This window comes from Peromyscus eremicus, chromosome 12, assembly GCF_949786415.1.
Source record: "Peromyscus eremicus chromosome 12, PerEre_H2_v1, whole genome shotgun sequence".
NCBI lineage: Eukaryota > Metazoa > Chordata > Mammalia > Rodentia > Cricetidae > Peromyscus > Peromyscus eremicus.
Window position 1 is genome coordinate 18,201,915 of NC_081428.1, and position 15,547 is coordinate 18,217,461.

The following is a 15,547-nucleotide window of genomic DNA, read 5'->3' on the forward strand; positions in this document are numbered from 1 at the left end:
ATATTGTTGCTCATTTTCTCTCTTCAGCATTATCTCACTGACTATTCTTACTTCCCATGTTATGGTTCATCACAAAATTATCACCAATATTACCATCCAGTCTTGGATATCTGGCCTACAAATTCATAAGTAAATACATGGAGTTCTTTATAATTTTCTAAGCTGCAGTTAGTCTCTTTCACCAACAAAAGATGAAAATAGATAGTACAGACCTTCAAAGCAAAAACAAATAATTCAAAATGAATGGCTCAGGCAAGAACATTACTGAGCAGTTAAGAAAACTCTGTAAATAGAAAAGCCTTTAGTTATGGCTCTGATAATTAGAACTTGAATTTGCTCTCATGCTCTCTAAATACCTAAGCACTTTAAATGCTCCAATGTAATAGTAATAGATGTCCTTGACATCCAAAATACCTTTAATTGATGGACCACCTAGACCAAAATTTTGACAAAGAAACATTACAGTTAAACTGTGTTGGGTAGATGGAGCTAAGCACCTAAAGAACTGTAAAGTATATGAAACATCCTGAGGGATAGGCCTTACATTGAGCAGTAAAATTAAACTTAATTAATATAAAATATAAACAACCTTATCATCCACCTTCTCATAACACGAGGAAAAAATTTGAGGTTAGCATTAAAAAACTTTTGAAATATATAAAAAGAAATTAAGCAAGATGCTATTTAATAAACTGTGTCATTGACAATATCAAAAAGGTAAGATGTATTTCTTAAAACAAGAAAAAGAATCTGGCATATCAAAATGCACTGTCTACAGTTAAGACTTTACTAATAAAGACTATCATAATAAAAGTACTTGTGTATAAATAGATTTCTTATAAAATAACAATGAAGTAAAAATGAAATTTTAAATGATAGAAATAATCCTGCATCATAGAACAGAATATAAATAAATTATAAAATACAATATTAATGATTGATGAACAAAAGAAAGGATGCTTGTTTTGAAAAATATGTAATTGACAAGTTCTAAGACACACTAATCAAAAATAAGAAAGAACAGTATAATCATATAGGAAGAAAGATGAATTATAAATTATACCACAAAATTACAATGACTAGAGGTATTGTGAATAACTACACACTAACAAAGTGGAAAACCCAGAAGAAAGAGACACAGGTATGAGTTTATATAGCCTATCAAAATTTAACCATGGTGAAGAACAAATTTGATCAAACAAACAAAATGAGGTTGAATCAGTTATACAACTGCAAAAAGTTGGACTGTAACTCATTATTGAGATCTAGCAAATATTTAAAGTACTGACATTGTTTTTTTTATTAATCTATTTCTTCACACATCTGTGGATGCTTGATTTTTTTAAAAAGAAATAAGAGATACACACTGGAAAAAATAAACCATCTTCAAAAAATGATGCTGGTCTAACTGGATGGCTGCATGTAGAAGAATCCAAATAGATTCATACTTATTACTGTGATAAAGCTCAAATTCAAAGGGATCAAAGTATTCGACATAAAATCAGGTGAACTGAACCTAATATAAGGGGAAGTGAAGGAAAGCTTTGAATTCATTGGCACAAAACCAGACTTCCTGACAGATGTTAGTAGCAGAGACACTAAGATCAGCAATTAATAAATGGGACATCACAAAACTGAAAATCTTCTGCTCAACAAGGGACACCATGTTTCAGAAAAAGTGGCAGCCTACAGAATGGGAAAATACTTTTCCAACTATATATCTGATAGAAGGCTAGTATCATATATATGTATCAAGAGACTAGTTATCAAGAAGCGAATAAGCCAATTAAAAAATGCAGACCCAAATAGAATTATCAAAAGAAGAAACTCCAGTGGCTGAGAAACAAACAGATGGTCAACAGCCTTAGACATCTGAAGAAAACAAATCAAAACTCCTTTGAGATTTCATCTTACATCTGTCAGAATGGCTAAGATCAACAAAACAAAGGATGGCTCATGCTGGTTGGGACATGGAGTAAGGGGAAAACTCATCTATTGCTGGTGGGAGTGAAAACTTGTACAGACACTGTGGGAATCAGTGTGGCAATTCCTCAAGAAGATGGAAATCCATATATCTCAAGATCCAGCTACAACTTTTGGGCATATATCAAGAAAACACAGAGATAGTTGCTCTACAATGTTCATTGCTGCTCTACTTATAATAGTCAGATATTGGAAATAACCTAGCTGTCTAGCAACAGGTGAATGGATAAAGAAAATGTGGTACATTTAGAAAATGGAGGGTCTGATAATTTGAAGGTAATTAGCCCCCATAAGCTCATAGGGAGTGGCACCATTAGAAGATGTTGCTTTGTTGGAGTGGGTGTGTCACTGTGGGGCCAGGCTTTGAGGATTCTGATGCTCGGGATACTGTCTAGTGTCTCAGTTGACTTTCTGTTGCCTGCAAGATATAGAACTCTCACCTACCTCTCTAGTGTTATGTATGCCTGTACACTGCCATATCTCACCATGACAGTAATGGACTGAACCTCTGAACTGTAAGTGAGCCACCCCAATTGAATGTTTTCATTTATAAGAGCTGCTTTGGTAATGGTGTCTCTTCACAGTAATAAAAACCCTAAGACAGAGGTTTACTCAGCCCATAAAAAAATGAAATTCTCAGGTAAACAGACAGAACTAGGGAAAAAATCCTGACAAAGGTATCCCAGATGCAGAAAGACAAATATGGTGTGTATTTACTTATATGTGGATATTAGCTGTTAAGTCAATGATAACAAACTGCAATCTGTAGAACCACAGAGACTGGGGAGTAGATATATATCCATAGGAAAGGGAAATAGAATAGATAGTTGTAGATTGGTGGGGGTGCTAGAACTAGAGGATCAAGTGGGGATAGGAAGGGAAGAAGGGTCCAAGGAGAGAATATATGGAGAGACACTTGAAATTAAAGGACAATTGAAGGTTAGTATAAAAATTTAACCTGGTTGAAGCATCCTAAAGTACATATGTATGTGAAGGCAATCTAAATGAAATCTCCAAATAATGCATGGCCTAGTTAGGGTTTCTATTGCAATGATGAAATATCATGTCCAAAAGTATATTAAGAAGAAAGAGGATTATTTGGATTATACTTCCACATCATAATCCATTGCTGAAGGAAGTCTGGAGAGAAATTAATATGGGGCAGTAACCTGGAGGCCAGAGCTGACAGCAGAGGGCATGGAAGCGTGTTGCTTACCAGCTTGCTCCTCATGGCTTGCTCAACCCCCTTTCTTGTAGAATTCTTTACCTCTTGTCAAGGGGTGATTTCACTCACAGTGGGCTTGTACCTTCCACATCAATCACTTATTTGGGATACCCTGCTCAGCCTTGACACAGGGCAGGGAGGGGCTTGGTCCTGCCTCAACTTAGTATGCCAGACTTTGCTGACTCCCCAAGGGAAGTCTTACCCTCTCTGAAGAGTGGATGAGGGGTGGGATTGGGGGAGTAGAAGGAGAGGGAAGGGGAACTGGGATTGGTATGTAAAAAAACAAAAAAACAAAAAACTTTTTTTTAAAAGTAAATAAGTTTAAAAAGAAAATGCCCTACAGGACTGCCTATATCCTGATCTTTTTAAGGAATTTTCTCAACTGAGAATTCCTCCTCTCCAGTGACTCTTGATTATTTCAAGTTGGCATAAAACTAGTCAGCAAAATGGGGATGACTGATCCCAATTGGGTATTTCTTTTCACCAAATGAAGCTTCCAGTACTTAGATTCAGTTTCATCTGTAAGAGTTGTTGACCAAAGAGGTTCTATGGAAATCTCCAAACAACCCAGGCTATTGCTAAGCCTTTAGTTTGCTCTTCACAAACCAACAGCAAGATTCCACTGCAAAAGACAGCACCTCTAAACTCATTGAACCCAGAGAAATAAAACTTCTGTCTACATAGATCCTTCACCCTATGTCCTGACATGACTAGTCCAGGAAGGTATTCTGTAGACTACCAAAGGAGAAACACAAACACTGTCTTAGTTAGGGTTTTATTGCTGTGAAGAGACAGCATGACCACAGTGACTCATATAAAGGGAAACATTTAATTGGGATGGCTTACAGTCTCAGAAGTTTAGTCCATTATTATCATGGCAAGAAGCATGGTGGCATGCAGGCAGACATGGTACTGGAGAAGGAGCTGTGAGTTCCACATCTTAATCCACAGGCAGCAGAAGGACACTATCATACACTATGTGAAGTTTGAGCACATATGAGACCTCAAAGCTTGCCACCACAGTGACACAATGTGGTGGTATTGTGTTCCCCAAAATATTGTGTACCCTAATAAACTTATCTGGGGTCAGAGAACAGAACAGCCACTAGATACAGAGGCTAGAAAATGGTGGCACTCACGCCTTTAATCCCAGCATTCCAAAGGCAGAAATCCGTCTGGATCTCTGTGAGTTCAAGGCCACATTGGAAACATCCAGGCATGGTGACACATGCCTTTAATCCCAGGAAGTGATGGCAGAAAGCAGAAAGGTATTTAAGGTGTGAGGACCAGGAACTAGACTGGTTAAGCTTTTAAGCTTTTGAGAAGCAGTTCAGCTGAGATCCATTTGGATGAGGACTCAAAAGGCTTCCAGCCTGAGGAAATAGGATCAGCTGAGGAACTGGCAAGGTGAGGTAGCTGTGGCTTGTTCTGCTTCTCTGATCATCCAGCATTCACCCCAACACCAATCCCAGATTTGTTTTGATTAATAAGAACTTTTAAGATTCCTGCTACCACACACTTCCTCCACCAAGGCCGTACCTACTCCAGCAAGGCTACAACTCCTGATAGTGCTACTCCTTGTGGGCCAAGCATTCAAATACATGAGTGCATGGGGGCACCTCCTATTCAAACTGCCACAAACACCAACCCAGGTCAAACCCTTTGATCTACAATAGTGTCCTGCCTACAAAATATTATATGACAGTGGTGGCAAAAAGCTGTGCTGTGAGAGTGACCAACTAATGTCTTACGTGACTTAAGACCCATTCCATAAGACAGAATCCATATCCAATACTGCTTAGGGGACTAAGATCCTGAGGCTTGATATCCTAGAGTCCTATAATAAAATCAAATACTACTGTTCTAGAACAAAACAAAAATGAGAAAAGTACTAAAGGGGTGGATAAAGAAAGAAAGGAAGGAAACAAAGGAAGGGAGGAAGGAAGGAAGGAAGGAAGGAAGGAAGGAAGGAAGGAAGGGGCAGTAAATGAGTCCAAATGACATTCTGCTATATTCATAGAACAGTGCCTTGCTCAGCCATCATCAGAGAAGCTTCCTCCTGCGACAGATGCAAACAGAGACCCACAGCCAGACAATACATAGAGAGTGAGAGACCTTAGAACATTCATCCCTAAGCTAAATGTCTCCACCAAATCCCCCCTCTCAGGGCTCAGAGTTCAAAAAGGAAGCAGAAAAAAAATATAAGGGCCAGAGGGGAGATGGACACTAAGAAAGCAAGTCCTTCTAAGTCACCAAGATTAATGCTCATAAGGACTCACAGAGACTGATATGAATTCTAGTGTGAATTCTAGTTGGTCTTAATAAAAAACCCGGAGTCAGATATCAGAGTGAAAGCTAAAAGAATCAAGAAGCAGAACAGCAAGCCACTAGAAAAATTTCTTCCCTTTAGGAATTTTCAGACTGAAAGGGGGCGAGATCTAGCCTCTAAGAATCATCAAACTGAATTTATTGAGATCCCGTCTCCACTTCCCTAGTGCTGGGATTAAAGATGGGAGCCACCACCCCTGCCTGGTTCTGTTTCTTTTAGACAGATTCAATCTCCTGTAGCCAAGAGTGGCCTAACTCCCAATCTTCCTGCTTCCTCCTCCCAAAAGCTGTGATTAATAGTGTGTGTCACAACTGTGGGGCCTCTAGTGGCTAACTCTGCCCTTTGATCTCCAGGCAAGTATTGGTGAAATTATTAAGGCCACTCCACGTAGTTAAAAGGGAGATTTATTTAGTGGGGTAACTTACAAATGAAGGGATAGGTAGGTTGCAGGGTCTGGGAAAGACACAGCGTAGTCTGGCGGTGTTCTCTGGAGAACTCTGCTCAGTCTACCTCCAGCGTCCAGGGTCCAGGAAACAAGAGAGGGCGGCGCATCTGGATCTTGGGTCTTCAGGGCCCTCTCTTGGCCCTGCCTTGTAGGCATGATAGTTACCGAAGCCTCAATGGGGGTTGGAACTTCCAGACCAAAGCTGGAATGGCTACCCACTACAGGCAAGCTTTATTTGTTAAAGTATAAACAAAATAACACCACAGACTAAGGCAGCATGCAAAGTGCACATCCGGGTCTGCCTCAGGTCTTCTCCCTATATATTATGGCTTCTAGTTTACTGTTTCTGTTTGAATGATTGGGTCTTCGTTTTTGTTTCTTACTTTCTCAGAATTTATTCTTTTTCTTTTGTTTGTTTTTGTTTTATCTTGTCATATATCATTTTATTATTATCCCAGAGAAACCTATTTGTCTTCTAATGAGAGACAGAACGGGAGTTGATCTGGATGGGAGGGAGGTGGGGAGGAACTCGGAGGACTAGAGGAAGGGGAAACCATAATCAGGATATACTATTTCTATGAACTGAAAAAAACAGAAAAAGTCTATATTCCATGTATGATCCAATTGTCTTAAGTATGTTACTGTAGTATAAAGCTAACTAACACACGTGGGCAAATGCATAACGCACACATAGAAGCCTTGGTAAACTCAGTAACTTATGACTTAGTTTTGTGTGTGGTTTAATATTTGCTTTCTACATAGTTTTTGAAAACTCATTTGGCCAGGTAGTGGTGGCACACGCCTCTAATCCCAGAACTCGGGAGACAAAGCCAGGCAGATCTCTGTGAGTTTGAGGCCAGCCTGTGCTACAGAGCGAGTTCCAGGAAAGGGGCAAAGCTAAACAGAGAAACCCTGTCTCAAAAACCAAAAAAAAAAAAAAAAAAGAAAGAAAGAAAGAAAAAAAGTAAATTCATTCTTGGAGTGTTTATCCACTAAAGTGTGTTATTTAAATAAATGAAAAAAATTAAAACATCAGTGGTAAAGTGCTTTATAGCATGTTCAAGGCTCTGCATTTAATACCCAAGACACACACACACACACACACACACACACACACACACACACACACACAGAAATTTTTTTTGTCAGATAGACAAGACAGAAGGCACATATTTCATCAGTGAGTATGTTTATGAGAGTTCACACTAAGATTTAAAGCCTAAAGAAGCTGTTAGATTCAGATGCTTTTTCACTATTTTCACAAATAATAGGGAGGTGGGACTTTAGTAAATTCTAAGCAATGGACTGCATGGACTTCTATGTTGCAAACATAGAAGATAAAGGTCTTATATCTGAAGTTTCTAAAAACTGCTAACCGTTTCTACATAGGTATTGCTCTATCTTTCTGGTATGTGAAATGGGGTCATATCTCACAAGTGGAATTTTTTCTATCTCAATAAAGGGGATGTTTGTGCAGCTTTTGTTTATTTATTTTTGTCTGGACCTGACTTGAGCATTTGAAACTTCAAAGCCCACCCCCTGTGACACACTTCCTCCAATAAGGCCACATCTCCTCCTCCTAGTAGTGCCACTCCTTGGTATCCAAGCATTCAAATCTATAATCCTTTGGGAGTCATACTTTTTCAAACCACCACATGCCACTTCCTGTACCCCATAGGCTTTTAGGCATATCATAATACAAAAATACATTCATTCCAGCTTCAAAAGTCCCCACAGTCCATTACAGTCTCAGCACTGTTTAAAAGTTCAAAGTCTCTTCTGAGTCTCAGGGCATCTCTCAATTGTACACCCCTTTCAGATAAAAATCAAAAAGCAAATCACAAACTTCCAACATACAATGACACAGAATATACATAACCATTCCTAAACAGGAGAAAGGGAACATGATGAGAAAATACTGGGCCAAAGAAAGATCAAAACCCAGTTGAGCAAACTTTAAACTGCATCTCCGTGTCTGATGACAATGCGCTCTTCAGATCGCCAACTCCTTTCAGCTATGTTGACTGCAACACACTTCGCTCTCTTGAGCCAGTTACACACTCAGTCAGCAGATCTCTTGGCAGGTATATGACTCTAGCATCTCCAACATCTTGGAGTTTTCAGTGAAATCCAGACTTCACTTTCACAGCTGCACACAATGGCCTCCCTGAGCCTCCAGGCAGGGATACCCCTGACGCATGCCTGGCATCAGCAGCTTTCCTTAGCTGTGGAGGGAAATTGCACAATACCTTTTTTGTATCCATGAGTCTAAAACCAGAACTACGTGGCTGAACCTGCCTGTTTCTTCTGTTGGCTGGACCTGGAACATGGCCCCCTTGTTTAAATACACTTTCACCAGCTTTCTGTTTCTGATACTTTCCTTTACTGCCTAAGCTTGGCTGTTCTGGAACTTGCTCTGTAAAACAGGCAGGGCTTCAACTCAAAAATCTGCCTGCCCCCAAGTGCTGGAATTAAAAGTGTGCACCACCATACTTTAATTCTTTTTCAGAAGTTGGAAGCTTAGCTGCGTGAGTCTTGCCCTGAGGTCCCCACTTCCTTTATTCCATTTCGGATTGGGCTTTTCTTTAAACTCTTTCCTGGTGCTCTTCTTCCCCTCCAACTTTCCTTTTTGAATTTTTCCTTGTTCAGCTGGCTGTTTTTACTTATTGATCTGCATAAGACTGGCCACTAATAACCACACAGCACAGTCAATACTAGGCTGTCTAGAAATCTCCTCTGCCAAAGATGTTAATCCATAATCAATTTATCCTTAGGCAGATTGGTTTTGGAGATGGGCAGAAAGCAGCTGCATTCTTGGCCACATACTAATATTCTTCTCCTCTGAAAACCTTTTGAGTCAGACCGCCACAGTTGAGATCACCCCTTGTCATGCTTTTAAATAGGACTGTGAAAGGCTGGCCCTCTATCTGCCTCCTGTAGTTGTCAATTGACTTTGGCTCACAAGAACGTTTATTTCTGATATTGGCATGCTGTAAGTTGGAGAATTTGCAGTCATTGTGGTCCTATGTGGCTCTTTCCTATACTGTGAACAATGACTATAATAACAAATTACTCATACATGTATTCATATGAACTACAACTTCTTATGATACAACATTTTTTAAGATCATTATTATAATTTGGTAATTATGATGAGAAAACCACGATTGTAACAATCTGCCAAGGTCAAATATTTAAAAGCATATCAGTGACTCAAATCAGCACTGAACAAACTGTGAGTTGCCCTACTGTCAGCACGTAGGCTTGTCTCACATTTATGAAGCTCATTATGTACCAGAAGTAATGAATCTGTGAAAAAGTCATTTACATTTTCATTGTGCTCTTCTCATAGTTAGTTTTCATTTATTGCCTTATGCACTCAACTATAATTTTTGTTTTTACATGGTTTAAATGCCAGCAACCAGATAAGTGATAAACAAGTTGGCACAAGATTATCATTTACTCCAGAAAGATATTCCTTAAAAATATCCCCTAGATGTTCAGGCAGCAGATGGTACCTAATAAGTTAAACTCCTATCACAGCTATGAGTGAGCTATGATTAAATTTTAAATCAAATCATGTTCTCACAAGTGTCTTGATATCTTATTTTATTCGATAATTGCCTTCTGAATGGTCCAAGTTTTAGGAATAATCAATGTAATTCCATGTGTCTTTGCATTCAGTAAGGAAATGTTCATCTTCAAGCTTTTTCTTTGAGCAAATCCAACTATCTTACCATGTGTTGAACTCTGAGGAAGAAGAAAAAAATAAATTAAAAAGTACATATTTCTTCTCAGAAGAAAGCTATAGTGGAGGAAATTCTTTGAAATATTATCTGCTGGTTATGACATGGCCATTACAATTATGAGCACACAGCAGCAGAGATACCTGCATAAAATAAACGCATGAAAATAGGAAGAGGAGTGGTTTGCAACGAGGAAAGTGATTAGCAGAAGTAGAAAGGGGATAACAGGAGATAGTCGGATGAACATGACTAATGCTTTCCACAGCTTCATCGCTCAAAGTTAAAAAAATAAATATGTTTTTAAAAATAAAATAAATATAGAAAAATACATCAATCTCCAGTCAGGTAAAATAGACTGAAATGCAAGGTTCCTTCTAAAGCTCTAAAGCAGGGGTTTTAAACCTTGTGGGTCCAGAACCTTTGGGGGCTCGCATATCAGATATCCTGAATATCAAATATTTACATTAAGATTCAAACAGTATCAAAATTAGAGTTATGAAGTAGCAACAAAATAAATTTACGGGTAGGGTCTCCACAACATGAGGAACTGTGTTAAAGGATCGCAGCATGAGGAAGGTTGAGAGCCATTGTTCAAAAACACGCAAACTTAAGATCATGGAGAGCAAAAAGTCTTTATATAAGAAAGGAATTAAGCCGGGAGGTGGTGGTGCACGCCTTTAATCCCAGCACTCGGGAGGCAGAGCCAGGCGGATCTCTGTGAGTTCGAGGCCAGCCTGGGCTACCAAGTGAGTCCCAGGAAAGACGCAAAGCTACACAGAGAAACCCTGTCTCGAAAAACCAAAAAAAAAAAAAAAAAAAAAAAAAAAGGAATTAAAATGTATTGTGATAGGTCATCCATGAATCTTCAGGGATAATTGAAAATTACTCGACAGATAAGAAAGCCAAAGCACTAGGTAAAATTAAGGCAAAATTAGATCTACAACTTTTATTAAAAAAAAAAAAGAGAGAGAGAGGGTAAATTTGAGCCTAGTTAGTGAATTCTTCTCAGGTCTAATGTCACATTCATTGCATGTTTGCTATGAGATAAGAATGGGAGAAGGTAGAACTCACACATGCCAATTACAGCAATCAAAAATGCTATAGGCATCTTATGAAGCCATCAGCAAATTTTCTGAAACTTAAAGCTATAGCTGTGGTATGATAGCTCCATTCACCTCCTTAGTACTGAAGCAAAACGGTGTCATAACAACAAAAGAAAAGACAGTACACAAAGGTTTAGAATAGGTTTATTCACTGTTATCCAAATTATCTATCAGCACGTTAATAAAAATATGTAAAATTTATCAGACTGAAAAATACAATTTTCAAAAAATTGTCTAGTGAGAATCAGTGGTGGTGTGCTTGTTTTCTGTAAGTTAAACAACAATACAGTTATCACTTAGCAATAAAAAAGAATTAAAAATTATCTACTGAATTCATCCATAGAAAACTGAAAATGACAGTGAATTAATACATACTTTTTAGTGGCAAAGGACACATGATTTCAAAAAATACTAAAGAGGTAGCAATAAAGCATGTGGAATATATGTGGCTTAATGTAACAGTGGTGGCTGATTACAGTACAAAAAGCTCAAATTAAAATATCTATACAATTATAATTTTTGGAAGTTAAACAGTACACATCTAATTTTTTTCTTGACTTAAATAAAATGTAGAAAATAAAGAACCAAATACAAGAACAAATTCTTAAAAAAAAAATCATCTGCCATGACCAATTTTGATTCATTCCAGAGAAGCAAGTATATTTCAACACACATGAAGCAATACATATAATTTATTACAAACAATTTAAAGGAAATAAGTCACATTTTCATCTCAATAAATGTAGAAAAAACTTTGATGAATTCTGACACTTCTTCACAAAAACAATTCTGGAGGCATTTGGATAGAGAGAACACATCTGCACAATAAAGAGTATATGACCACCCATAGATGACACCATGTTAAGTGAAGGAGATTTTAAAGCATTCCCACTAAAATCAGGAGAAAAACCAGTGTTCACTTTCTCCACTCTTACTCAATAAAGTTCTTGAAGACAAACTCATTTTTAAAGTCTCCCTAACTGTATTATAGTTTGTTTGTACATAGAATCAATGTGGAAGTTTTAATGGATTTAATTGCGATTTAATGGATTAAGTATGAGTGATATAAGTTTGATGTTTTGTAATCTTATCTTCACAAATTTTCTTTTTCTTTTCTATTAATGTATGTGTACAAAATTTGATTTTTATAGATTAACCTGAGAGGCATCATTTGTCTTGCCTCAGCCTCCCTACTGATGGGATTAAACTTGTACTCATTTTTAAATTTCTCAGAGATTTGCACATTTTCTTTGGAGAATTCTGTTTAATTCCATCCCCCAATTACTACCTCAGTTATCTTTTCTTCTGTTGTTTATTTCATTTAGTTGCCTTGTCTTCTAGACCGTTCACTTTGTCACCTGTGTAGTTGGTAAAGATTTTTCCCACTGAATCTGCTGTCTCTTTCTCTGTTGCTGATGCCTTTTGTTCTATAGAAGTATTTTAGTTCCATTAAATGACATTGTTGGCCTTATAGCCTGGGCTACCATAGTCCTGTTCATAAGTTCCTTCTTTGTTCCTATAAGTTGAAGACTAGATACCTGTCTTCAGATAAACAGATCAAGAAAATCCATCTGAATCCACAGTATAGTATTTGACCATTTTAAGTCACAACTGGATTGAATTAAGAAACATCTAGAATTTAGTAGAGCACACTTACGGGTGTGACAGAGGGCATTTCTAGAGTTGATTAGATCATCAGAACTCTGACCTAATAAATAATTTAATGATTTATTAGAAATTCTGAAACATACATAGGATATGGTGGGAATTCTTGTTTTGTTGAAGTGCCTTGGGTTCCTGAACTTTCTTTGCACCTTTTTTTCTTACCCCCATCTCTCTCTTCTCTATCTATCTTGATCTGAATTACTCAGCTTCATGTGCTCACACCTCCAGGATACTCTGACCACACCATAGGCCCAGAATCAGCAATGACAAAAACTATTGTCAGAAATTCTAAAATGGAGTCCAAATAAACAGTGTCTCTACTTTGGTTGTCTCCTTCTGGTAGTTGGCCACAGCTACAAATAACTAACTGACCCAGTTTGATCTTCAGCCATAAAGTAGAATGACATTGTGCCATTTGCAGGAAAATGGAGGAGAATGGAATTCATCTCATTAAATGAAATAAACTAGACTCAAGGGCAACAGCCAGGCTTTCTCATATGTGCAATATAAATTTAATTTGGTAATGAAAACAGAAGAGATTGACTAGAAAACATAAAATGATTATGTAGTGAGAAGGTAGGGATCTTTACTTAACTTCATTATTTGATACAGTTAACATGTGCTAATAAATAGAATAGCTTTGAATGTCAATGTATAGTTTTAACTTTGGTATAAAAGTTGATGAAGTAAGCCGGGCAGTGGTGGTGCACGCCTTTAATCCCAGAACTTGGGAGGCAGAGACAGGCGGATCTCTGTGAGTTCGAGGCCAGCCTGGTCTACAGAGCAAGATCGAGGAAAGGCACAAAGCTACACAGAGAAAGCCTGTCTCGAAAAACCAAAAAAAAAAAAAAAGTTGGTGAAGTAAAACAAGAGGAGAAAAAATTAGACATCATTCTGTAAAACACTGTCCAAAGGGGGTTTAACTTGTTAGTGAACATAAAGAAGTTCATGTATTACTTCCCCAGTGTGGTGAAGCTAAACAAAAAATAAAACATACTTTGGGGTTAATGTACACATGTGATGGAGAAGAAAATGAGTTTCAGGATGGAAGCTAAATCTCAGAGATACTGCTAATGTGTTTCCTGGATGTGTAAGAAATATTTGAATATTTTCACTCTTCGTTATTTTGGTGAGTATAGATTGTGTTACTCTTCTGAGTACATGATAATTATACAATATCTGATTATTATAAAAGGCACTTGAATTCTTTTCTAAATATAGTGAGATAGAATAAAATATGAAATTTGAGAGAGATAAAATAATTGTGAAGGAAAAGTAAACTGATTAATGGTAAGGACAGGTACTTTAGATGTAGAACATCTTAGATAGATATTAAAATTAATTTGTATATGAAAGCATGGAACATTTAGTAAAGATCTGATTATATAGTGCAAATAGCAGCAAAATATAAAGCATGAACAGGGTGGTGGTGGTGGTGGTGGTGGTGGTGGTGGAGGTGGTGGTGGTGGTGGTGGTGGTGGTGGTGGTGGTGGTGGAGGTGGTGGTGGTGGTGGTGGTGGTGGTGGTGGTGGTGGTGGTGCACACCTTTAATCCCAGCACTTGGGAGGCTGAACCAGGCAGATCTCTGGGAGTTCAAGACCAGCCCGGTCTATGGAGCAAGATCCAGGAAAGACACCAAAACTACACAAAGAAACCCTGTCTCAAAATCCACCCCCCCATATATATATATATATATATATATATATATAATGTACTTAAAATTGCTGAATCATCCTTTACTATAGTATGGAGCCCACAGTGTGTATCACACTCTGTTTATCATTCACCATTTAGGAAAGGAAGCTGTAATTAAGGTTTACCCTCTTGTTTTAGATCTAGTTTCTAATTATGCAATTGTTCTCACCAGAGTGAGTTTATAATTGCAATTACAATTATATTTGATTGTTACAATTTTAATGAACCTAATATCACTTTTATCAAGCCCTTAGTAAATATTTGATATAAAAAAATCAGTAATGCTGACTCACGGTGTTTAACAATATGAAGTGTATTCTTGTTTATAAAGTTCTTTAATTATTGATAAAACTTCCTAATATACTTTACAAAGCATATGTTTGCAGTCTGTAATATATACTGTAGGGAATAAAGTAGATACGTCTATCATTGCTTGTAGCAATATCAATAGCTAATTAAACCTCATGTTTCTCAGTCTTGAACAAATTAATTCAAGTTCTGTTATCTTGGAGGAACCAGTGTGTTAACAGAATAATTACTCTCATATAGAAATCTTGCAACTAAATATCCTCTGATATTTACATTTACATAAAAGCAATGGCAAGTATATGAAGATATGAAATAACTCAATGACAAAGAACATCCATGTATTATAATCACCTCTGTGTTAAAAAGTCAAAGGAAGTATATTGTATAAAATCCTTACAAGGTGTTAAGGGAGCAGATTTACATGGTGACAATATACAAATACATACAAATACATACAAAATATGCATGTATGGCATGACTTAGTTTGTAAAGCAATAATTGTTAGATTTTTTTATTTTATAATTTAATTTAATTTTACATATCAGCCACGAATTCCCCTGTCCTCTCCCCTCACCCCCCGCCTTCCCCCCAACCCACACCCATCACATAATACTTTCCAATCAGTGAGAAGACCTAGAACATTACCACAGTCATCTTAATATTTGAATTACATTTATTGCTCTTAAGTTGTATGTGTTTACGATCTACTTTGAGCCAAGAAAGTGAGGTACAGAAATGGTACTCAGTGACTGAACCATAAAAGCAATGCATATTACATTCTATTCACCACAACACTTGATATGGAACCCTGAACTGTCACATTGAACCAAATGATCCTCTATTTCTTTCTAATGAGAAGAAGTCAAATCACATGAAGAGCTCACATGCAGATTTTCACATTTTCAGTCCAACTCAGACCTACACTAATGCAAGCAATAAGCTGCAGATATAATAGTAAATCGTCCTTCAGATAATTCAGGCTCCGAGAAGCCCAAACTCTTTATTCTATTCTAAGGCCTCAGATGTTTGTCCATTTCCTTTCCACAC